The sequence below is a fragment of the Bubalus kerabau genome, chromosome X (genome assembly GCF_029407905.1).
Source record: "Bubalus kerabau isolate K-KA32 ecotype Philippines breed swamp buffalo chromosome X, PCC_UOA_SB_1v2, whole genome shotgun sequence".
In the NCBI taxonomy this organism is placed as follows: domain Eukaryota; kingdom Metazoa; phylum Chordata; class Mammalia; order Artiodactyla; family Bovidae; genus Bubalus; species Bubalus kerabau.
In genome coordinates, this window is record NC_073647.1 from 71,914,299 (window position 1) to 71,939,403 (window position 25,105).

General features: G+C 42.5%; 1 long non-coding RNA gene across 1 annotated transcript; it reads left to right on the forward strand.

Annotated features, from left to right (window-relative positions):
• Positions 1 to 8,004: 8,004 nt before the first annotated feature.
• Positions 8,005 to 16,162, forward strand: LOC129639685 (uncharacterized). Its single transcript, XR_008708545.1, has 3 exons — positions 8,005 to 8,148; positions 9,422 to 9,545; positions 14,242 to 16,162. It is a non-coding gene; the product is annotated as an uncharacterized LOC129639685 (long non-coding RNA).
• The last annotated feature ends 8,943 nt before the right edge of the window (positions 16,163 to 25,105 follow it).

Genomic DNA, 25,105 nt, shown 5'->3' on the forward strand with positions numbered 1-25,105 from the left:
ATATGTCTGTCTTTCCATCGCTTCATGGGGAATAATAGATGGGGAAACAGTGGAAACAGTGTCAGACTTTATTTTGGGGGGTTCCAAAATCACTGCAGATGGTGATTGCAGCCATGAAATTAAAACACACAATCCCACTGCTGGGCATACACACTGAGGAAACCAGAAGGGAAAGAGACACGTGTACCCCAATGTTCATCGCAGCACTGTTTATAATAGCCAGGACATGGAAGCAACCTAGATGTCCATCAGCAGATGAATGGATAAGAAAGCAGTGCTACATATACACAATGGAGTATTACTCAGCCATTAAAAAGAATACATTTGAATCAGTTCTAATGAGGTGGATGAAACTGGAGCCTATTATACAGAGTGAAGTAAGCCAGAAAGAAAAACACCAATACAGTATACTAACGCATATATATGGAATTTAGAAAGATGGTAACAATAACCCTGTGTACGAGACAGCAAAAGAGACACTGATGTATAGAACAGTCTTATGGACTCTGTGAGAGAGGGAGAGGGTGGAAAGATTTGGGAGAATGGCATTGAAACTTGTAAAATATCATGTATGAAATGAGTTGCCAGTCCAGGTTCGATGCACGATACTGGATGCTTGGGGCTGGTGCACTGGGATGACCCAGAGGGATGGAATGGGGAGGGAGGAGGGAGGAGGGTTCAGGATGGGGAACACATGTATACCTGTGGCGGATTCATTTTGATATTTGGCAAAACTAATACAATTATGTAAAGTTTAAAAATAAAATAAAATTAAAATAAAATAAAATAAAAGACGCTTACTCCTTGGAAGGAAAGTTATGACCAACCTAGACAGCATATTCAAAAGCAGAGACATTACTTTGCCAACAAAGGTCCATCTAGTCAAGGCTATGGTTTTTCCAGTGGACATGTATGGATGTGAGAGTTGGACTATAAAGAAAGCTGAGCGCCGAAGAATTGATGCTTTTGAGCTGTGGTGTTGGAGAAGACTCTTGAGAGTCCCTTGGACTGCAAGGAGATCCAACCAGTCAATTCTGAAGGAGATCAGTCCTGGGTGTTCTTTGGAAGGAATGATGCTAAAGCTGAAACTCCAGTACTTTGGCCACCTCATGCGAAGAGTTGACTCATTGGAAAAGGCTCTGATGCTGGGAGGGATTGGGGGCAAGAGGAGAAGGGGATGACAGAGGATGAGATGGCTGGATAGCATCACTGACTCCATGGACGTGAGTCTGAGTGAACTCCGGGAGTTGGTGATGGACAGGGAGGCCTGGCATGCTGCGATTCATGGGGTTGCAAAGAGTCGGACACGACTGAGCGACTGATCTGATGGCAGTACCACACTATTTTTGGTTTTTTGCCTTATGATTAAGGACTAGAAATTGCTATAAACTTGGATAACTATTTTGGAATAATTGCTGAAAAGTCTTTCAGTACCCTAATATTTTATATTTTTATTACCAAACTGTTTTGACTACTATAGCTCTGTAGTGAAGTTTCAAATTAGGAAGTGTGAGTCCTCTAGCTTTGTTCCCTTTTTCAACATTGTTTTGCCCATCTAGGCCCCTCAAGATTCCATATGAATCTTAGGATTTAAAGAAAAATCTCTAGACCCACTCTAGGTAGTAATGATATCTTAACAATATTAAGCCTTCCAATCATGTTGGGAAAATTGAATAAACCCTGCAAAGGAATGAAACTGGACCCCCGATTTACACTACTAACAAAAAGTAACTTAAAATGCATTGTCTTCCAAACCATGAACACAGGGTATGTTTCTATCTATTTATGTCTTCTTCAATTTCTCTCAGTAATGTTTTTATTTTTGTTTTGCTTCTGTTTTTTTTAAATTGAAGTATAATAGACATATGACATTATAATAGTTTCAGGTGTAATGAATTCAATATTTGTATATTGCCTTTTGTATATGTGTGTACATAATGTATGCATCAGAAAAGGAAATGGCAACCCACTCCTGTATTCTTGTCTGGAAAAGTCCATGGACAGAGGAGCCTGGCGGGCTGCAGTCCATGGGGTTACATAACTGAGCACACATGCATGAGGAGGGTGAAGGGAGATGGGTTGCTAGCAATAAACTGGTAGAACTAAAAAATAAATAAATAAATAAACCACCACCAATGTATGCATATATATACATTTGTGTGCTGCTGCTGCTGCTGCTAAGTCACTTCAGTCGTGTCTGACTCTGTGCGACCCCATAGACGGCAACCCACCAGGCTCCCCTGTCCCTGGGATTCTCCAGGCAAGAACACTGGAGTGGGTGGCCATTTCCTTCTCCAATGCATGAAAGTGAGAAGTGCAAGTGAAGTTGCTCAGTCGTGTCCGACTCTTCACGACCCCATGGACTGCAGCCTACCAGGCTCCCCCATCCATGGGATTTTCCAGGCAAGAGTACTGGAGTGGGGTGCCATTGCCTTCTCTGATACATTTGTGTACATAATGGCAATATTTATATAACGTATACTTTAAATTGTATATTTGTATACATAGTAATTCAGTATTTGTATACACTATGAAATGATCACCACGGTAAGTCTAGTTACCATCTGTTGCCACAAATAGTTACAAAATTCTTTTTTTGTGTGAAGAGAAGCAGTGTTTTGCTTTAAAAGATATTTTCACTTTATATGGACTCTAAATTCACAATATTTTTCAATACATTAAAGATGTTCCTCTACTGTCTTCTCTCTTGCAATGTTTCTCATGAAAAACCTGTTGTTTTCCTTATCTTTTGTTTCTCCATATACATTATGACTTTTCCCCCCTCTGGTTGTGTTTAAGATTTTCTCTTTATCACTGGTAATTTGACTATGATGTACCTTGATGTAGTGATCTTTGTCCTTCTTGTGATTGAGGTTAGTTGAGCTTTTTGTATCCATAGGCTTATAGTTTCAATCAAATTTGGAAAATGTGGGGCCATTTTTTTTTCCAAATGTTTCTTCTCTTTTCCACCTCTATTCTTCACCTATCCAGTTACATGTGTATTAGGCCACCAGTAGTTCCACAGCTTATTGATGCACCATCATTTTTTTTTAATTCCCTTTTCTCTTTGTGTTTAATTTAGAATAGTTCTTATTGCTATGATAGTCAGCTTCTAAAACAGCTCCCAATGATTCCTACTTCCTGATTTTATGTTTTAGTGTCATCACTTCCCCTTGAGTGTGGGCTAGAACTAATGGTTTGGATTTAATGAATGAAATAAGGCAAAAGTGATAGCATGTCTTTCCTAAGATTAGGTTATAAAAGACTGAGACTTCTGCCTTGCTCTTACTCTCTCTTTCTGGCTTTTCTTGCTGCTGCTGCTGCTAAGTCACTTCACTCGTGTCCGACTCTGTGCGACCCCATAGAGAGCAGCCCACCAGGCTCCCCCCATCCCTGGGACTCTCCAGGCAAGAACACTGGAGTGGGTTGCCATTTCCTTCTCCAATGCATGAAAGTGAAAAGTGAAAGTGAAGTTGCTCAGTCGTGTCTGACTCTTAGCGACCCCATGGACTGCAGCCTACCAGGCTATTCCGTCCATGGGATTTTCCAGGCAAGAGTACTGGAGTGGGGTGCCATCGCCTTCTCCACTTTTCTTGCTAGATGTGCAATTGTTATGTCTTCCAGTTTGCTAATTTTTTTCTTCTGCAATATCTGGTCTGCTGTTAATCCCATTTAGTGTATTTTTCTAGTTCCTCATTTATTTCCTTATATCAGTACAGACTCGATATTTCCCATATAATTCAATGTGTTACAATCAGTTACTTTCATTGTTTATTCTTTTTTTCACTGTTTATTCTAATGCACAAAGTTTCAATGACCATTTTGGTCAATAGAAGCCCCTTCTAGCTAGCTTATATTTCTTTTGACATGCCTCTATTATTATTATTCTAGTACTTCATTGCTTTTCAAAAGTACTAAAATATTTTTTCAGGCTTACCTTGTACTATTCTTGCCACAGCTTTGGGCTCAGCCATTTCTTGAAGGAGACCCAACTCTTTTACTGGACAATGGTATTTAGAAGCCAAGATTTATATGGGCACACACATGCACACACACACACACATGCTGCTGCTGCTAAGTCGCTTCAGTTGTGTCCGACTCTGTGTGACCCCATAGACGGCACCCAACAGGCTCCTCTGTCCCTGGGATTCTCCAGGCAAGAATACTGGAGTGGGTTGCCATTTCCTTCTCCAATGCATGAAAGTGAAAAGTGAAAGTGAAGTCGCTCAGTCGTGTCCGACTCTTAGCGACCCCATGGACTGCAGCCTACCGAGCTCCTCCATCCATGGGATTCTCCAGGCAAGAGTACTGGAGTGGGGTGCCATTGCCTTCTCCGATAAATGCCTTGATTCCATTTAAATGGAGGTCAATATATCACCATAATGGTGATACAAGTCAGAATAATGTTACTTCTGAGGTGGGGTGTAGACTGGGAAGGGGCCTGAGGAATGATGAAGTGTTTTATGTCTTAATCCAGGCAGTGATTACACAAGTATATACATGCACAAAAATTCATTGAGCTGTTCACTCATGACTAGGACATCTGATGTGCTTTAATGTATACATCAGACATCATAAAGAATAATTTTAAAAAGGTAACCACTGTGTTTCCTTTCAGAAGCATATTCTGTTTTTGGAAGGTGGATATGTTTTATTTCAGAGTCTTCATGAAGATTTTGCAACATTCAAAACTCCAACAATTCAAGAATATTCTGAGGAAGTCTAGTAGAAATCTCAGTTAACCAACCAGAGTCAAAAGTCATGTGACAATGGTTAAGTACAGTTTGAAATTCACTCTACCCACATCTTTAACATTATTTCATTCTTGACAATTTTTAATTTGAGGCTCATATTGCACAGCCTTTCCCACAAGGTGAGACTTTATTAATACTTTTATGTTTTGCCATCTCAAATGTGTATAATTCAAAGTTTAAAATGAGCAAAAAAGGTGTTCCCAGGTGGTCCAGTGGTTAAGAATCCACATGCCAATGCAGGGGACATGGGTTCGATCCCTGGTCTGGGGAGATTCTACATGCCATGAGGCGACTAAGCCTGTGTGCCCCAACTACTGAGCCCACGCTCTAGAGCTCTCATGCCACAGCTCCCGAGCCCACTCATCACAGCTACAGAAGCCTGTGTGTCCTAAAGCCCAAGCTCTGCAACACAAGAAGTCACTGCCATGAGAAGCCCATGAACCACAACTAGAGAGCAATCCCTGCTTGCTGCAACTAGAGAAAGCCCACGTGCAGTGATGAAGGCTCAGTGCAGCCAGAAGTAGGTAAACATTTGTACATCAGCAAAATGATTCTGAATAAACATTTCTCCAAAGAAGATACACCAGTGGTAAATAAGCACATGAAAAGATGCTCAACGTCACTAATCATTAGGGAAATACAAATCAACTCCATAATAAGATGCCTCTTCACATCCACTAAGATGTTTATAATTTAAAAGACAGATAATAACAGGTTTTGATGAGGACGTAGAGAAATTGGAGTCTTCATACATTGCTGGTGGGAATGTGCAATCATTTTGTATAATGGTTTGGCAGCTCCTCTAAGAGTTAAATACAGAGTTACCATATGACCCAACTAGTTCACTCCTAGGTAAGTATCCAAGAGAACTGAAAATATACCTCTACACAAAAACTTATTAATGAATATTCATAGCAGTAGTATTCAAAATGGCCAAAATACTTCTGATTTCTCTGGAGTAGGGGTAGTATGATGTGGTGATTAGAAGAAAAGGATATGATTATTTAGTGTTAAAGGGGCAGGTTTGGCCTCTTCTATCCTCTGTGCGATAAGCATCCAAGTGTCTCTCATGGTTCTTCTGTGTGTCACCCCTCACAGGTGTAAATCCTCCAACTGGCTATTATACCCCTAATGGATACAGTATCTTGGCTCCTGACCCTGATGGGCTTTTTTCTCCTAGTTGTTATTATTGTTGTTCAAAGAATAGAATAGGAAATAACAGAGTGAAGGAATGTAGAATTTCAAAGTACTGTTTCACACAAATCTTGTGTCAGTGTGTGTGTGTGTGTATGTATGTATGCATAGATTACAGTGTAAAATGTATTTGTGATTTAAGAAGTTGGGAAGCCACTCCTTTGAAAAGTCAGTGTTGTGTGGTGGGAAGAGTATAGTGCTCAAAAGACCCAGTTTCTGTTCTGAGCCCTGCTCTGAGCTTGCTGGTGAGCTTGAGCAATTGCCTGCTTCTCTCTGGACCTCAGGCTCTTTTTCTAACCTGTGAGGGCATTGGACTCTCATGGTCCTTCCAGCTCTTGTTGCGACAACAGTAACATCTAACCCCTAATCCACACTTACAATGTGCCAAGCACTGTTCTAAATCCTTTCTGTACATCGAGTACTTGAATTCTCACATAGTTCTATGGCGTAGGTGATTTTATTATCATCCCTATTTTACAAATGAGGAAACTGAGAACCCAAAGAAGTGAAGTGGCAGAGCAGGCATTTGTACCCAGGCTTGTTTGGCTCTAGAAGCCATATTCATAACCAGTACTGCTACCAGTATGCAGCTCTGAGTCAGTGGGGCTACACTGCCTTTCTGGCTCCTTTTGAAGGAGGGATGGCAGACTTTCCTGGCCACTTACTTAGTGAGTTTCCAGGAAGCTCAGGCTTAGTCATCCTTCTTTGCCAAGTTCACTTGAGCACACAGATACTGGTATGACACTTGCAGAGTTAGGTTCTGGCTTCCTTGGGTCCCTCCCACATTTCCTCTTATCTCATCAAGGGCACAGTTTTCTAGACTAGTTTCCCTTTGTCTCTTTCATCTGTCTCTCCCATCATTTCCCTCTCAACAGAGCTCTGTGCTATCTCTTCCTTCCCAATATTAGTTTAATAGTCTTCACATCCAAGGGCTTTTTATTCTGACAGGAGAGAAATCAGTGTTTGATTTTTTTTCATTATCTCTGGCCAATAATCAATATTAAATTTCCCTCTTTGGGCCATGCCATTCAAAACAAAGTCCATCACGCTTTTTGCTTCTTGGTGAGTTCTAAGAATTTCTGATAGGGACAGTGTGGAGTCTGCTTGGTGTCCTGTCCCCAAAGTTCTCCTTTTTCTATAGTTCCCCCTGGAGCCACTTGAATGCCAATCTATAGGCCCAATGAGGTCTGCCCCATCTATGGGACCCACCTTGCCCTCCAGCGATTTAAGGGTCTCTAATTCAATGCTCAGATTCAAGACAAGTCCTGCCACAACACTCTGGTGATGACTTCTATATTCAACCCGAGTTTAAGCCCCTATTTTCTCTCTCTGTTCTGATTCTGGCCTATTGTCCCTGAGCTTCTGTTTAGGCCTTGATAATCCTCTGTAGGGCTTCCCAGGTGAAGCCAGTGGTAAAGAACCTGCCTGCCAATGCAGGTAGACATAAGAAATGTGGGTTCGATCCCTGAGTCAGGAAGATCCCCTGGAGAAGGAAATGCTAACCCACTCCAGTACTCTTGCCTGGAGAATTCCATGGACAGAGGAGCCTGGCGGGCTACAGTCCATGGGGTCACAGAGTCTGAAGCGACTTAGCGTGCAGGCATGAATCCTCTGTAACTGGGAATTTGCTCTGTTCCTTCCTGTCCTTTCCCTCCTCCCCCCTCCCCCAGGAACTGGAATGCTCCAATGGCTATGGCCTTGAAACCTTGTGTCTTACTTCCCTGATGCTGCCTGCTCAGCTGCATCTCTGCTTCTAGAGTTCCCAGTGCCCTGTTTAACACACCTGTCAGGAAATCCCAAGTCTTGGTAACTTGAAATTTGCTCCACATGCTGTAATTAGCCCTTCTGCCTAGACTGTGTTGTATGAAAGGACAGGGGCCAAGTAGATGTTCCTATTTGCTTGAGAGAGTGTATTTACACTAGACTTTGTTCAAAGTGTAGTCCCTGAACCAGCAATACCAGCAGCACCAGGATACACCACATCTTCCATGTGAGACTCTTCATTTAAAAAAAAAAGGCTGGTTCTAGGGCTATCAGCTGACCCACTAGCAATAAATCAAGTCAATGAAACAGCATTTAAGCATCTTTTGCTCATAGCATCATTTACTCCACTGGAGTTTTAAGCTCCATGAAGGGCAGAAAATTCATATCTCTTGTTCACTGCTGTATTTCTAGTGTTTAGAACTGTGCTTGGCAGATGGTAAGTGCTCAGTAACTGTTAAGGGAATGAACAAGTGAATGGATGAGCTGGTGAATTTTTACCAACTAGGTGTCCTTGGAAATGTTAAATTCTCTGAGCCTCGTCATTTTATTCATCTGTACAATAAAGATTCATATCCCGACTTCCAAGTATGAGGATCATGCATAAAAAGGGGGTGTAGAGTTGTCAACATTTTTTTTGATACAAAGGCTACTCTTCACTGAAATGTGGATCTGTTTTGTTTTGGAGTGATCAGTTCTTTGCAGCTGCTTTACCCTAAGTATTATTGAGGGCTTGTTCTGTGTGGAAGAATCTTGGAAGAGAGACTCATTCACCCAGTCACTCATTCATTTAGAAAATATTAACTGAATATTATGCAGGCTTTATTCTAAGTGCTAAGGAGAAGAGCAGTAGATAAAACAAACACTCTACTCCCAAGAAGTTTACATTGGGAAAAGACAAACATGAATCAAATAAAATGGTAATATAGCAAATGGTGATATTTGTTAAGAGGAACAATAAAGTGAGTAAGGCTTCCCTGGTGGTTCAGACGGTAAAGAATCTGCCTGCAGTGTGGGAGACCTGGGTCTGATCCCTGGGTCAGGAAGATCCCCTGGAGGAGGAAATGGTAATCCACTCCAGTATTCTTGCCTGGAGAATTCCATGGACAGAAGATCCTGGTGGGCTATAGTCCATGGGGTCGCAACATGACTGAGTGATTTAACACCAAAATTTCTCTGAGGAGATAGCATTTGAGCAAATGCTCAATGCTCAAAAGACCTACAGGAAGCAAGGGAGTGATTCATGGGGATGTCCAGGGAGAAAATTTTCCAGGCAGAGGGACAGCCAGTGTAATGGCCCAAAAGTGGGAAACCATGTAGGATGTTTAAAGAACAGCAAGAAGACCAGTGCTATTGGAGTAAATTTGGAAAATAGTAAGAATGAGGGTTTGTGGGGGAGGAGCACTGAATCATGTAGGGCTTTACAGGGCATTATATGACCTGTAGCTTTTACTCTGAGTGAGATTGGAAGTCATGGGATAATATTCCATGAGGAATGATGTGATCTAACTTAAATTTTAAACGAGTCACTCAAGTTGTTGTGTTGAGTGAGAACAGACTTTAGGAGACTAAAGGCAGAAGCAAGGAGATGAGCTGGAAAGCAGTTGCAGTAGTTCACGTGAGAGATGATGGTGGCTAGGATTAGGGGGGTAGTAGTGATTAAGATGGGGAGACTGGTCAGATTTTGAAGAAAAGTCTGGTATGTTTTGCAGATGTCTTGGGTATGGAATGTGGGAGAAGAAGGAGGAGTCAAGAATGACCCCAAGGTTTTTACTTCAGCAATTAGAAGGTTGGAGCTGCCATCAATAGAGATGGACAAGACTGGAGAAGAACCAGGTTTGTGAAAGAGGAATCAGGAATTCTGTTGAAACATGTTACATTTAAGATGGCTATTTGATCTTCAAGAGGGAATGTTGAATAGACAGTTGGGTAGATGGATCTGGAGTTGAGAGAAGTCTGAACTGGGATACACATTTGGAAATCTTCGATGTATCTAGGGTAGTTAAAGTCATGGGACCAGATGTGATTACCTAGGGGCAGAGCATGGAAAGAAGAAATTGCCCAAGGTCTGAATTCTGGGTTATTCCAATGGTCCCAGGTCAGGACTGAGAGGAGAAATCAAAAGGCACTAGGTCAGAGTAGCCAGTGAGGTAGGTGGTGAGAGAATGGTTCCTGGAAGCCATGGGGAAACAGTGTTTCAAGGAGGGGGGAGGGTTCAACTGTTTAGAATGCTGATGAAATGTCAAACAAGATGAGGACTGAGATTTGACAACGTGGAGGTTCATTAAAACCTTGAGAGGAGCTATTTCGATGGAGTGATAAACCTCTAATTGAAGATGATTTGAGAGAGAAGCAAGAAGAATTATAGACAGTGAATATAGGCAGCTCTTTCAAGGAATTTTGTTGTAACAGAGGGAAGAGAGGTGCGGCAGAACCTGGAGAGGGATGTGGGTGGGGTGAATGGAGGACTTTAGTTGGTAGATACTGTAGCATGTGAGAGGAAGAAATTATTGATGCAAGAGAGAGGTGAGAATTCCTGAAGTGGTCTCCTTAAGTGGGTGAGAGGTGAGATTAAGGGCACAAGTGGAGGGGGAAGGAGCCAGGATTTGAACCAGCTGTCCCTTACTTCAAAGCCTCTTACTCTCAACCATCACACTACAGTGCCACCCAGACAGTACCCATTGGGTATTGGAGCTTGGCTCTATTCTTCTCATCACATGCTCAGGCCTTACTTGGGATTCAAGTCACCGTTTCGACTTGTCTTTGATTAGGGAAACAATTAAATCTCTGAAACATGATTTCAGCATCTCTTCTGATTCCCTAAAAACCCTCCCTCCGCCTTCCAATTTCATTTGTCACTACAGGAAGGAAAGGGACTCCATAAAAGAAGCCTTCTGTATAATACTGGCTGAATGGGCAGAGAAGGCCACTTCTCTCCCTTCCACTGTTCCTCTCTCATCCTCTCTAAACCTCAAACGTTGCTCTCGAGGATGATTACAGCAATCTAAGAAGCAACAGTCATTTTAGTAGGTGTTTTTTTCACCTGCCCAGAGGGATAGGGAAGAATCCTGGCATATGAACATGAGGAAGGTGGGAAGCAGGGAAACGGCAGAGCCACCCTATTGCAACTGTGCTTCTCTGTGTGTGTGTGGTCAGTTGCTTCAGTCCTGTCCGACTCTTTGCGACCCCATGGACTGTAGCCTGCCAGGCTCCTCTGTCCATGGGATTCTCCAGGCAAAAATACTGGAATGAGTAGCCATTCCCTTCTCCAGGGGATCTTACCAACCCAGGGATCGAACCCACATCTCCTGCATTGTAGGCGGATTCTTTACCACTGAGTCACCAGAGAAGCCCGTGCTTTTCTGTAGGGTTGGAAAATAGCCAAGGAAGTCCTCTAAACACAGACGTGCCATTTTTTTCCCCATCTTCCCTCCATTAGCCACAACATAGCCAGATTAACATGAGTTACTCCGTGGGCTAGGGGTAGCTGGGAAGTCTCATCCCACAAATGGAAGCTGACGCAGAGCATGAGGGGACAAAGATGAGAGCTTGATGATGATATCTGCCGAGTTTCCAGGTCAGGTGGCACTATTTGAACATTTTTAGGCTGAGTTTGAAAGGAAGGGCTTCCTTTAGGGCTTCCCTTATAGCTCAATCGGTAAAGAATCTGCCTGCAGTGCAGGAGACCGGGGTTCGATCCCTGGGTTGGGAAGATCCCCTGGAGAAGGAAATGACAATCCACTCCAGTATCGGTGCCTGGAAAATTTCATGGATAGACGAGCCTGGTGGGCTGCAGTCCATGGGGTCACAAAGAGTTGGGCACGACTGAGCTAATACACTTTTAAAAGGAAGTGTGATTTTCTGGGCCAGGGGAAAAGGAACAACAGAAGAAGACAGGGTTAGGAAGAGACAGAAGATAAAAGAAGGGAGTGGGACTTCCCCGGTGGTCCAGCAACTAAGACTCTGCTCCCCCTGCAGGGGGTCTGGGTTCCATTCCTGGTTGGGGAACTGGATCCTGCATGCTGCAACAAAGATTGAAGATCTTGTGTGCCACAACTAAAACCCAGTGCAGCCAATTAAATAAAATAAAAATAAATATTTGTTAAAAAAAAAAAAAAAGACAGGAAGAGCAATGAAAGAACTTGGAGGGGCATCAGGAGGAATAGGAAGTGAAAACCCAGGCTTGTCCTGCTTAATGATAGTTACTGGAACCTTTAGCCTCAGGTGCTGGCTAAAACAAAATAGTATTTCTCCCCCCTCCCATCCACGCAACTTGCACAAACTTTAATGTGAAGTGTATGACTTTGAATGTTTACATCAGAACAGGAAGAAAAACTAGAAGTCATTTTTCTGCTTTAAATCTAAGTTATGTCTCTTGTCCTCTTCCTAGGTGTGTAGGGCCTTTTGACCAATATATAGTACTGACCATCCGTTTCTGAGAACCACCTTGGCCAGTCACCATTAAAAACACCAGATATTAGGGAGCTTGTGTTCAGTGCAGTTGGAGCACAGTATTATGTTATTTATTTTTTAATCTAATCCTCTGCCTTTAGATGCTAGAAATGAGAATTAGTCAGAGCCTAATCTCTCCAGGGATGTGTTCTTTCCAGGCAAGCCTGGTCTGTCTTCTATAGAAAATAGGACGAAATCCAATTTTTGGATGATGGGATGGGATGGAAAAAGAGAGAGAGGCCAACAGGGCTGGGAGAGGATACAAAAGGCCCTAGAAGACTGATAAATCCGCCCTCCCCCCTTTTTAAAGAATCACCATTGGGGAGATCTCTCCTGTTTGGGGTTGACCTGACCATCCTAATCAGATGATGTGGCTGCTTCAGTTATTGCAGTGAGAAAACATCACATTGAAGGTCAAAAAAGAGAATAAACAACACCATGAGAAAAAATCTCATTCTTCTCTCTGTATTTTTTGGTTTTGTTTTCATTCTTTCACCTTTAATCAATTGAATGTTAATAAGGTCATGGTTTCTGCACTCAGAATTGGAGCTCCTTTGACCTCTGAAGGAAACAGAAGTCTTTGGATCCCGTTGTCCATGGGTCTCTTTCTCTTAGGAACTCCTGACTAAATCCTATGAAGAGCTTCTTTTATTTGCTTTTGAAAAATTACACTTTATTTTGAGATAATTGTAGATTTGCATGCAGTTGTAAGAAATGATACAGAGAAAGCCCCAGTACCCTCTCCCCAGTTACGTTTGCTTTTTTTTTTTAAAAGCAACTTTATTGTGCTTTGATTGACATACAAAAAACTGTACCTATTTAATGTGTGTAACTTCATGGCTTTGGAGATATGTATACACTTGTGAAATCATCACCACAATCAATGCCATAAACATATCCATCACTTCCAAAAGCTTCCTTCTATCTTCTTGATTTATTTATTTTGGGGGAGATAATGCAACATACGATCTACCCTTTTAGCAAATGTTCAAGTACACAATACAGGCACTGTGTATTAACTAACTATAATTAACTGTAGGCACTACGCTGTACTGTATTTGCATTTTAAAATCCAATTAAATTTTTCTTTAGTGGATCCCTTCACTCTTCATTCACATGAGTAAGTTCATATAACATTTGGGCTTCCATGGTGGCTCAGTGGTACAGAATCCTCCTGGCAATGGAGGAGACACAGGTTTGATCCCTGATCCCGGAAGATCCCACGTGCCGTGGAGCAACTAAGCCCCTGGGCCACAGCTGTTGAGCCAGTGCTCTAGAGCCTGGGAGCTGCAGCTACTGAAACCTGCGTGCCCTAAAGCCCATGCTCTGCAACAAGAGAAGCTACCGCAATGAGAAGCCTGCCCACCACAACTAGAGAGTAGCCCCTGCTCCCTGAAGCTAGAGAAAACCTGAGTGCAGCAACAAAGACCCAGCACAGACAAAAATAAATAAATATAAAAGCGTTAAAAACACATAACACTGTGCTCTACACACCTCTGAAGAACCAGGAAATGCCAGGTCAGAGATATCCCATTCCAAAGGGGAAAACAGAAAGCTTCCAGCTGAGGCTTATGCAGTCACTGCATCTTATTATTCACTTGCCTTAATGATGAATTGTACCTTGTTCTACATATGGTTCCTGCAAGTTTCTAAGCCAGAATAAAGGAAATGTCAAATGTGGAAAGGAATGGAATCCATAACTGTGCTGTGGACTAATAGTATATCATGAGTTGTACGGGTCATGTTCATGTCCTGCTGAGTATCCCTTACAGGAGAAGGAGCGCATCTGGAGATAAAATCTGGATGAAAGAATAGGTGGAGGGTTGATGAAGAAAAGAGATGGAAGGAAGGAACAGGGTGGCCCTGAAGTTAAGGTTCTGCCACAAAAGGTAGTGCCAAGTCGGGGAAGCTCTGGAAAGAGGCTGGGATGCATGGAGATAAACTAAAAATCTGATTATAAAACATTCATTTTTGGAACCCCTGGTGTAGATGAGCTATTAGTATGCTAGGGGCCAATCCAAGGGCAAAGTGGGGACTCCTGTCTCTTATTCCTTTGTTCTTTCTGTCTCTGTTTCCTTAGAAACAAACCCATCAATATCCGGAGAACCCTATCCAAGAAGGAATTGCTCCGAAGATATTCAATCCCCAAGTGTTTTGAAAACAGATGCCAGCTATGCCAAATGAGTCCTTGAAACAGCTAAATCACATCCTGATTTGAAGCAGCAAGTTAAAAGCTTACCCATCTTTAATGATAGGAGGTAGAACCAAGTGCTCAGAAGATTAAAGTATTGTGATCATGAGGCTGAGGTCCTGGGCTCAAATCCTGTGTGGCTCATTTGCTTCTAGACGTCCCAGTTTCAAACAGTAGAGACTGTGCTCTTGTCCACAAATGAGTCCTCCAAACACAGATGGTCATTTTGCAGGAATAAGCCACGAGTCCTATAAAACTCTGGGCAAGAGGCAGGGTGGTGTGGAGTGTAGCTGGTGAGGATCCGCATTTAGACAGACCTGGTTTGGAAATTTGCCCTTCTTATTTCCGCCTTATTACCAGTGGAACCTTAAGCCAATTACTTATCCTCTCTCTTTCAGAGCCTTGGTTTCCCCACAGGGTTGAGATAATTTAGCACATAACTGCTCAATAAATGAAAGCTGTTATTATTTTTATTATCACCAATAACGTTATAATTCTCAGATGTAGATTGAGATCTAAGTGTAAATTTGCAAGTTGATTGCTCCTGCCATATTTCCCCTCAAGAATTCTCAGAAGAGATGCAAATTCACCTGACCCCGGACACTGTTTAGCCTGCTCCAAGAGGGGGTGTTATTATCAGTATCCCTTAATAATTTCAGGTCAAATGAAATCAATCTTCTATTCTCAATCTGACTCTATTGCTAGAACAATGATTCAAAGCTCTTGGGTCTGTCCACAAGGGACGGAATAGCTTTATCTTCTCTGTAACAGGGAGGGAGTAAAGAGTGCCCTGACTGCTTATCTTACAAACAGAGTACCAGGTGAGGGTAGAGGACTTCCACAGGGCTAGGATGGATGCAGCAACAGCTCTCAGAATCCCCCAGGGATTCTCAAGCTAGCTTTCCAAAACTGCTTTTAGCATATTGATTTCTGACAGTGCTGCACTTCAGGAAAAGAGCAACTACACTCTGCCAGCTTGCCCACATCTCCAAATCAATTGCACATGTACCAGATGCTTGGTTTTCTTTCTTTCCTTTCTTCTTCCTCCCCTGCAGGAAAGTATGTGGTTTCTAATAACACTCCTGCAATGTTGTGGCGGGACAGGATGTCAGTTTTACCTGAGGCTACAGAAGTAAAAGGGTATTCTAGTCCACAGAAAATCGGCTCACTTGACCCACTTGGGATAGATTTGATTTCTGCTTTAGGATTAAAACACGAATATCCAGAATTGAAAAGGGGGAAAAATCCCTAAAGCAAATAGTTATTGAGTGGCTTACTTGCCAGACAGGGTGCTAGCTACTTTCCATACATATTACATCATTGATCCTCACAACCACCCTGCAAGGTGGATACTTCGAATAGCATCACACATATGAAGAAAAAGGCTCTGAGAGGTTAAGTCACTTGCCTGGAGTTGCAAAAGCTCATCACTGGCCTATATCACTCAGATTTCAGGTTTGATTTGTTTGTTTACTTGATTATTCAAATATTGATTCATGAAATAAAGTCTATACTTATTTTATGTTAATTTCAGCATCAGGGACTTAAATATTTCTTGCACTAGTTGACTTCTAAGGGCTTCCCCAGTGGCTCAGTGGTAAAGAATCCTCTTGCAATGCAGGAGACACAGGAGACACGTGTTTCATCCCTGCTTTGGGAAGATAGCCGGGAGAAAGAAATGGCAACCCACTCCAGTATTCTTGCCTGGAGAATCCCATAGACAGAGGAGCTTGGTGGGCTGCAGTTCTTGGGGTCGGAAAGAGTCGAACATGACCGAGTGACTGAGCACACACAGTCAACTTCCGCAAAATAAGGGAGGTGTATTTATGCATTCTAACACCTGAAATATATGTTGTCTGTGAAATTTTAGCTATACAATGCTTGTTTGTAAATACTACCTCACACAGAGTGGCCCTCAATACATATTTACTAAAAAGAAGGATTATAAATGGTGTGAGGAAATGCAACCAGTAGAAATCAGGAAAATGCTGGGTGTACCATCCTTCATGCACTTGGGACTAGTTTAGCCTGAAATGAGTCAGCTTATATCTCTATTCATTGGAGCAATTTCTTCATTACTGCATCATGGTATGAGTGTGTGTGTGCTAAGTCGCTTCGGTCATGTCTGACTCTTTTCGATACCATGGAATCTTCCTGACCCAGGGATTGAACCTGTGTTTCTCATGTCTCCTGCATTGTCAGGTGGGTTCTCTACCACTAGTGCCACCTGGGAAGTCTGCATCATGGTACAGAAAGAGACAAATGAGCTAGACAGGCAGGATTCCAAACTGCAGCCCACATTTGTAAGGCCTGTTTTTTCACACCAATATTCCTGATTATTTTCAAGATCTATTAAAGCTAGGAAGGAATTTAGAGGTCAGTGACTGAAATCCTTTTGGATTCCAAGAAAGAAAGCAGAGCCCCCAAGAAAGGAAGCGACTAGCCCAAGTGAATTAGATTCAACCCAGGTGTTCTGGCTGCCACTTCTCTCTTGTGCTTTCAACTATAGGACATTTCACCCAGTCAGGCTTTCCCAGATTGTGTCAAGCACAGACCGAGCAGCCCAAGTCCTGAAGAGTTCCCTGTTCTGCCCAGTATGCGCAGCAAGTTTTTGGCTCTGCCTGAGCCTGTGACATTTAACCACAGACCGTTCTTGGAACCCCTGGGAAAAAAGACAACCACCTGACTGCTTCATGATTTAAATAGCCAAATAATGCCTAATTGAATTTCTCATGACAGAGTAAGTGGTAATTAGGACTACAAACCAAGAAAACATTTCTCCACTGATAGCTGATTAATGGAATTAAGGGAAAGTTTAAATTTGGAAGCTTGAGGAGTGATTTGTTAATTTGAACTTTTTCTTCAACTTGGCTTGGGCTGTCTAGAGATAAATAAAAGGTTTAATAATGTCAGTTCTGTTCAGTTAGTTTACCCCAAAGCAAAGACATTTTTCATGTGTTCTGTCCCTGAAGTTTTTATTTCTTTTCTTGGTGTGTACCTGATATATGTACTTCTAAGTGGCTTCCCTTGTGAAAACATGATTTTCCCATTATTTAAGATTTAATGATGGTAATAATCTTTTGAATTTATAGGTCAGTGAGATTGCAGAGACACTTGGGTATATATTCTTTGTTACATTTATTTTTTTTTTTTTTTTTAATTTTATTTTATTTTTAAACTTTACATAACTGTATTAGATTTGCCAAATATCAAAATGAATCCGCCACAGGTTTACATGTGTTCCCCATCCTGAACCCTCCTCCCTCCTCCCTCCCCATTCCATCCCTCTGGGTCGTCCCAGTGCACCAGCCCCAAGCATCCAGTATCGTGCATCGAACCTGGACTGGCAACTCATTTCATACATGATATTTTACATGTTTCAATGCCATTCTCCCAAATCTTCCCACCCTCTCCCTCTCCCACAGAGTCCATAAGGAAATACATTTATTTTTTTTCCTTGTTATTTTCTTTCTTTTTTTTTAATTTATTTTATTTTATTTTTTAACTTTACAATATTGTATTGGTTTTGCCATATATCAACATGAATTCGCCACAGGTATACATGTGTTCCCCATCCTGAACCCTCTTTGTTACATTTATTTTTTAAAAATTGATTAGTATTATTAATTTTAGGCTGCTCCTTGTGTCATGTGGGATCGTGGTTCCCCAACCATGAATTGAACCCGTGTCCCCTGCAGTGGAAGCACAGCGTCTTAGGCACTGGATCGCCAGTCCCTTCAGTTGTATACTCTTATTTGTCCTGAACATACACTTGTGAAAGAGAGGTTGGAATTTGTACCTTTCTGTCAAATATAAGGAAATCAAAGGGTAAAGTTGGTTAGGTAACAAGTCAAGGACTCAAGGCTAGAACCTGGATTGTTTTTGTCTCTGAACATAGTGTTTTTCTCAGCTAGTCAGTCAGGTTTCTTACCAAGCGATCCAGTGGAGAGCAAGTGAGAATTGCTGCTAGATGGATCAAAGTAGGTAAGAAGTTAGTGAGCCAAACAACAAAGCAAACAAACAAAAACATCCATCAGATACTCAGGAACCATATGAAAAAGTTAGTTTGATGTCTGGAGACTCCAGGAGACTTACAAATAAAGTCCAAAGATCAAAGTTCAAGGTTATAGAAAGGAAACCCTTAAAATAAAGCCAGGAAATAGAACGAAAAGATTGCGATTCTCTGCTTTTCACAGCCCTGATGAAAGAGCTCTGCACATTGTGAAGGTTGGAGTTATTATTGCCTCATGCTTGAGACCCTGAATGGAGAATAAAGCTGTGTCCATGTGACTAAACCCATTTAAAATAGCTGTATCATTTCTACCATGAGAAGAAGAGCTAGCATATGGCAACGGACTTAGAAAATCTGGAAATTTGGAATTGCCTACAAAATTTAAGTAGTACCTGAACATGAGAGGCTGGCATTAGCTTGTTGTGGAAGGATGAAGGAAAGAAAGGGAGAGTAGTTGAGTCCAATTTGTGTTATTTGGGGATCAGCCATGGGTATTCTGGGCTCAGTTCTGACAGGGAATAGAAGGGAGTACAAGGACTTTATTGAAATTTCCTAACATGGGGTTGCATCAGAAATACCCTCCCCACCTCCCACCAAATGTTAATTATGTTCTTTGAGATCTTTCAAAAACTGGAAGGGCCAGAATTCTTCCTGGGGCTCCTGGAGTCCGGAGGCCAATTTCATTGCTGCACATACCTCTGACACCAGAAAGCTGGCTTCTGCTGCTTCCCAGATTGTATGAGGTTAATGTGTCTTGAACAGTTTGGTAGAAATACAGCACGGGGGCCCCACTGTCAATATCAGCAATGGAAACATGGCTGGGAACTATTGTGACAGAGATGGAGAAGGGCTTCTGATTTCCATCTGTTCCCAGCTTGACAATGAAAGCCCTGAGCCCTGGTGGGTCCCAAGTGTGATTGTTTTAGCATCTCCTATACTCTTAGTATTTATTTCCTGACATGAGAAGTGATCTGATGAACCTCACAGACAGAAGGGTAAGCAAAATAATCTAGATGCAATAAAGCACGTTTATGATTCTACTTAAATGGCATTTAAGTTTAAGCAAAACTAATCTATGATGATAGAAATCAGAACAATGGTTGCCTCTTGGGGTTGGGATTGACTGGGGGGGGTCAGCGTATCAGGATCTGACTAGTGATTACAGGGGTGTATACATTTGTCAAACTCATGGTGCTTAAGACTAATAGTGCATATTAATATATGTAAGTTCACTCTCAATAAAAAAAGAAAACATTTAAAAAGCAATGTCTTCATGTACAGCCAGCTCATCTATCAAGAGCATCTGCCTATGCTTTCCCATGACATGACTGGCTGCCAAGCAATAGTGTATAACGTTTCAGGCTTTAGGGTGAACAGATCTAGGGTGAACTTCAGCTTTGACACTTATAGGCAGTATGACCTGAGCCTCTATTTTCTCATCTGTAAGATGAGGATCATAACAAGAGTACCTGTCTCTCAGGGTTGTCTATTGGGAGGCTTAAATGAGATTGTTGTTGTTGTTGTTCAGTCACTAATTGTGTCAGACTCTTTGTGACCCCATGGACTGCAGCACACCAGGGTTCCCTGTCCTTCACTATCTCCTGAAGTTTGCTCAAACTCATGTCCATGAGATACTGTATACCATTTGCTGGAGGAGGAAATGGCAATTCACTCCAGTATTCTTGCCTGGAAAATCCCATGGACAGAGGAGCCTGGCAGGCTACAGTTCATAGGGTCAGAAAGAGTCAGACACGATTTAGTTACTAAATAACGACAACAACATACCATTTACTGGTGTTTGATCAGCTTTAGATACTCTTGCTATAGTGACCAGACCCATAGTAGTCTGAACCCTGATTTAAAAAGAAATTAAAAAACTAACACATACTAAGGACCTACTTCCAGAGCTTCTGATTGTGTTGGTCTGGGGTAGGCCCCAAGAATCAGTATGTTTAGAAAGCTACTCAGTTGATTCTAAAGTATAGCCATTACTGAACTCAAGTTCATGTACCCAACACACAGTGAGGCCAAACAAAATGAAACATTGGGGTTTGGAGCAGAGAAAACTTTATTGCAGGGCCTAGCAAGGATAATGGGTGGCTCATTTTTTTTTTTTTTTTTAAAGAGCCAAACTCCTCAGTGGTTTTAGGGGAGAAGTTTTTTATAGGCAAAATTTGGGATGATGGCTGCAGAGTAAATGACTTTCTTCTGACTGGTTGGTGGTGAGGTAACAGGGCACTGCTCCAGGAAATCTTGTGCTCAGCCTCAAGTTACTATCTTCCACCTGGGTGGGGGCCTTAGTTCCTGAAGAAGAGCTCAAAGATATTGTTGTGTATATCCCTTGGGGAGGATACCAGGACCCTGCCCTGCAGTTTCTTGATTGTTCCTCTTTCATTTCTGCATTCCCTCCTTTCCCTGATTAGCAAATATGTGAATCTGCCCTTTGGTAAACATGAAGGTCTAGGAGGCTGAAACTTTATTCCTGCAAACAAGAAACAGAAAGGCCTCTGTACCTGCTCCGTTTCATAGCCAGAGCTGACAAGCACTGGCCTAGATTCATTCAGATCTCCAGTTAAACACTATCACTTTCTCCATGAAGAAGTTCCTGGCAATTCCTGCTCTAGGTGTTTTCTCTTTTCTCTGAACGTTTTTAAAAATTGAGGTATACTTGTATGTGACAAAGTGCAAAACTCGCAAGTGTGGAGGTCTGTGAATGTTCACATACGTGTGCACCCATGTAACAGCACCCAGATCAAGATACAAACACTGCCTGCACTCTGGAAGACTTCTTTCACCTTTCCTGTTAGTGACCCCCAAGAGTAACTGCTATAGGAAAGGAAAAGCAATGTTCCCTCTACCCTTCTAGGTTCTCCACTGAGACTCCCCTGTGATAAAAGACCAATTAACAGGAGAAAAACAAACAGATGTTTCGGTTTAGTTCAGTCGCTCAGTTGTGTCCAACTCTTTGTGACCCCATAGACTGCAGCACGCCAGGCCAAACTGTCCATCACCAACTCCTGGATGTTTAATAACATGTATACCTCCCTGGTGGCTCAGACAGTAAAGCGCCTGTCTACAATGCGGGAGACCCGGGTTCGATCCCTAGGTTGGGAAGATCCCCTGGAGAAGGAAATGGCAATCCACTCCAGTACTATTGCCTGGAAAATCCCATGGACAGAGGATCCTGGTAGGTTACAGTCCATGGGGTCGCAAAGAGTCGGACACGACTGAGCGACTTCACTTCACTTCACTTCATATCTCCTATATATGTTTGTGGACCAAACTTTGGGTCTGCTCACCCACCACACAGTAAAGCCGATTTACTGACACCAGGTTGTGGTGAAGGCCAGTACAGCTTTTACTGCAGGTGACAAGAAAGGAGTATGGGTGGCTCATGTTCAAAAGACCTGAACTTCCCTAAGGCTTTCAGGGAAGGGCTTTTAAGGGAAGGATTGCCTCAAAGGCAACATTTTAGGGGAGGGCTGCAGGGTGCATGACTTTCTTCTGATTGGGATCAAACCAATCACTTTCTTCTGATTGGTTGGTGGTGAGATAACAGACATGTTTCTGGCATCTTAATCATCCAGTCTGAGGTCTACATGCTTGTGTTCAGCAAGTAGTAACCACCCTTCACCTGGGTAGGGGTATGTGTCTTAGTTCCTGCAGAAAACTCAGGATATATGTCAGATGGTTATGTATATTCCTTGAGGAGAAACTAGGACTTTGTTTTATTGCTGAACTATTGTCATTATGGGCTTCCCAGGTGGCACAACGGTAAAGAACCCACCTGCCACTGCAGGAGATGCTGGAGACATGAGTTTGATCCCTGGGTTGGGAAGATCCACTGGAGGAGGAAATGGCAACCTACTCCAGTATTCTTGCCTGGAAAATTCCATGGACAGAGGAGACTGGTGAGCTATAGTCCATGGGGTCACAAAGAGCTGGACATGACTGAGCGACATTACAACACTGTCATTACTTTTCTTGTTTAACTGCTTTCTCTTTGCTTCTGCATTTCCTCATTGAAACTTTAAGGCGCTCCTGAGTATAAACTGTTTCCATTTCACCTTTTCTTGTTTGTTGGAAAAAGGCTTCAGCCTCTAGAACTACCAAGAAGAAGAAGAAGAAGTTAAGTCGCTCAGTCGTGTCTGACTCTTTGCGACTCCATGGACTGTAGCCTACCAGGCTCCTCTGTCCATTGGATTTTCCAGGCAATAGTACTGGAATGGATTGCCATTTCCTTCTCCAGGGGATCGTCAAAGGGCAGGTTAAAACAGTTGCTAATCAGGGAAGCATTACTTTGCCAACAAAGGTCTATCTAGTCAAGGCTATGGTTTTTCCAGTGGTCACGTATAGATGTGAGAGTTGGACTGTGAAGAAAGCTGAGCACCAAAGAATTGATGCTTTTGAACTGTGGTGTTGGAGAAGACTCTTGAGAGTCCCTTGGACTGCAAGGAGATCCAACCAGTCCATTCTAAAGGAGATCGGCCCTGGGTGTTCTTTGGAAGGAATGATGCTAAAGCTGAAACTCCAGTACTTTGGCCACCTCATGTGAAGAGTTGACTTATTGGAAAAGACTCTGATGCTGGGAGGGATTGGGGGCAAGAAGAGAAGGGGACGACAGAGGATGAGATGGCTGGATGGTATCACTGACTCGATGGACCTGAGTTTGAGTGAACTCCAGGAGATGGTAATGGACAGGGAGGCCTGGTGTGCTGCGATTCATGAGGTCGCAAAGAGTCGGACACAACTGAGTGACTGAACTGAACTGAATCGGGGAAGCAAGAGAATGAACAAAGGAGGAGCTGTCAATAAACAATAGCGCAGGTCCTGGCTCCTCCTCAAAGTACATATGTAACAATATCTGTGAATTTTTTGAACTCTTCTGTGGGAACGAAGGCCTCAACCTGTGGAGGATGGTAACTTCAGGTTGAGTACAAGATTCCTGGAGCAGCACCCTGTTACCTCACCACCAACCAATCAGAAGTAAGCCACAAACCCCACAGCCCTCACCCCAAATTTTGCCTATAAAACTTCTCCCCCAAAATCATCAGGGAGTTGGGGTGTTTTGGAGCATTAGCCACCTGTTCTCCTTGCTTGGCCCTGCAATAAATCTTTCTCTTCTCCAAATGCTGACATTTCAGTTTGTTTGGCCTCAGTGTGTGCTAGGCACAGGAACTTGTTAGTAACTACTTGAGTCTGCTCTTTGGAACTCAGGGAACACCTAGGAGACTAAAGAAAGACTTACTTTTTCTACAAGTAATAAAGGAGCATGCAGAGGGGCTTTTGTACTGGGGAGGGCCCTACAGGGTCCCACTCAGTTTCAATCCCATTTCTTTGATACTCCTCAACCCTGAGGGGAACAGGGGCAGGACAAGAAAGGGAATAAAGTTTTGGATAGATAGGGTAATCATAAACTCACCATGGAAATTCAGTTTTGGGAAAACTTGGTTTTGTATGCAGTAAATGGGAGAGATTCAAGAAAACTGAGTAACTCCCTGAAATGGCATAAGTTACCACTTTAACTATTATCTTATAAAGACAAATGATATTGAGGTTGGAGGGAGCCAGTTATTCAAGGTGACTAGGTAAACCACAGTAAACAAGGGTAAGATTGTTCTGCAAATTTAACTTGTAGCCTTCTCCATTGATGGGGGCTTCTCCAATGGCTTAGCAGGTAAAGAATCTGCTTGCAATGCAGGAGACACAGGAGATTCGGGTTTGATCCCTGGATTGGGAAGATCCCCTGGAGGAGGAAATGACAACCCACTCCAGTATTCTTGCCTGAAAAATCCCATGGACAGAGGAACCTAGCGGGCTACGGTCCAAAGGGTCACAAAGAATAGAACATGAGTGAGTGACTAAGCAAGCACACACTTCTCCACTGATAAGAGTTACTAGAGATTTGGAGTCATCTTTCTCTTCCTTGTACAGAGGGAGACACCTTTACAAATGTAAATATCTCTTACAAAAGCACAAGTTCTCCTATGTCTACTGTTTCTTAAAAATAATTGGCCTAAAATAATCCTTATGCCAACAAGGCATATTTTGAGGTGGCAGATTCTGTTCCCCTTCACTACCATGCTGACTTTTTTCCCCACAGATGAGTTCTGCCTGGTGTTGAACTACTGAACTCATTGACTGTGCAACTCATTTGACATACGCAAGATTTTCTCTGGTGGCAGCAGCTCTTACCTGCTTGGTTTGTATTTATACCTCCCTCCTTAATTGTTATCTAACTTTCCATTTGTTTGCCATGTCTTCCTAGCTAGATTTTAAGCTCCTTGAAGGCAGAGCTTGCCCACAAGTCTAGGATTTTCCCATTCAATAGGTAATATTGTAATAAGAGTTCCAGTATTTATTTGTGGAATGAATGCTAGTGTTGAATGAATGTGGCAGGGGGTGGGGGCGGGAAGAAACACAGTTTGTCCAAGACCCGAGAGCTGTGATGTGCTGAGGGCTTTAATGTCCATTGCTCCAAATCTTGGTTGTGACGAGACAAAGAACCGAGGAACATACACTCGCGTGACAGTCAGATCAAGACAAAGGCTGCTCTCTTCATTCTCCCCCATACACATGCCATTTATTTTTATTGATAACACTTGTATAATATTGGGATTGTGCATTGTTTTTTGCTTGTGGGCAGTCATGCATGCATTTCACTTTCAGGTTACATCGTGAGTAGGACAGGAGTGGATGCAAAGAATATGAAGTGCAAGACGAGAAAAGGTCAGATGGCCA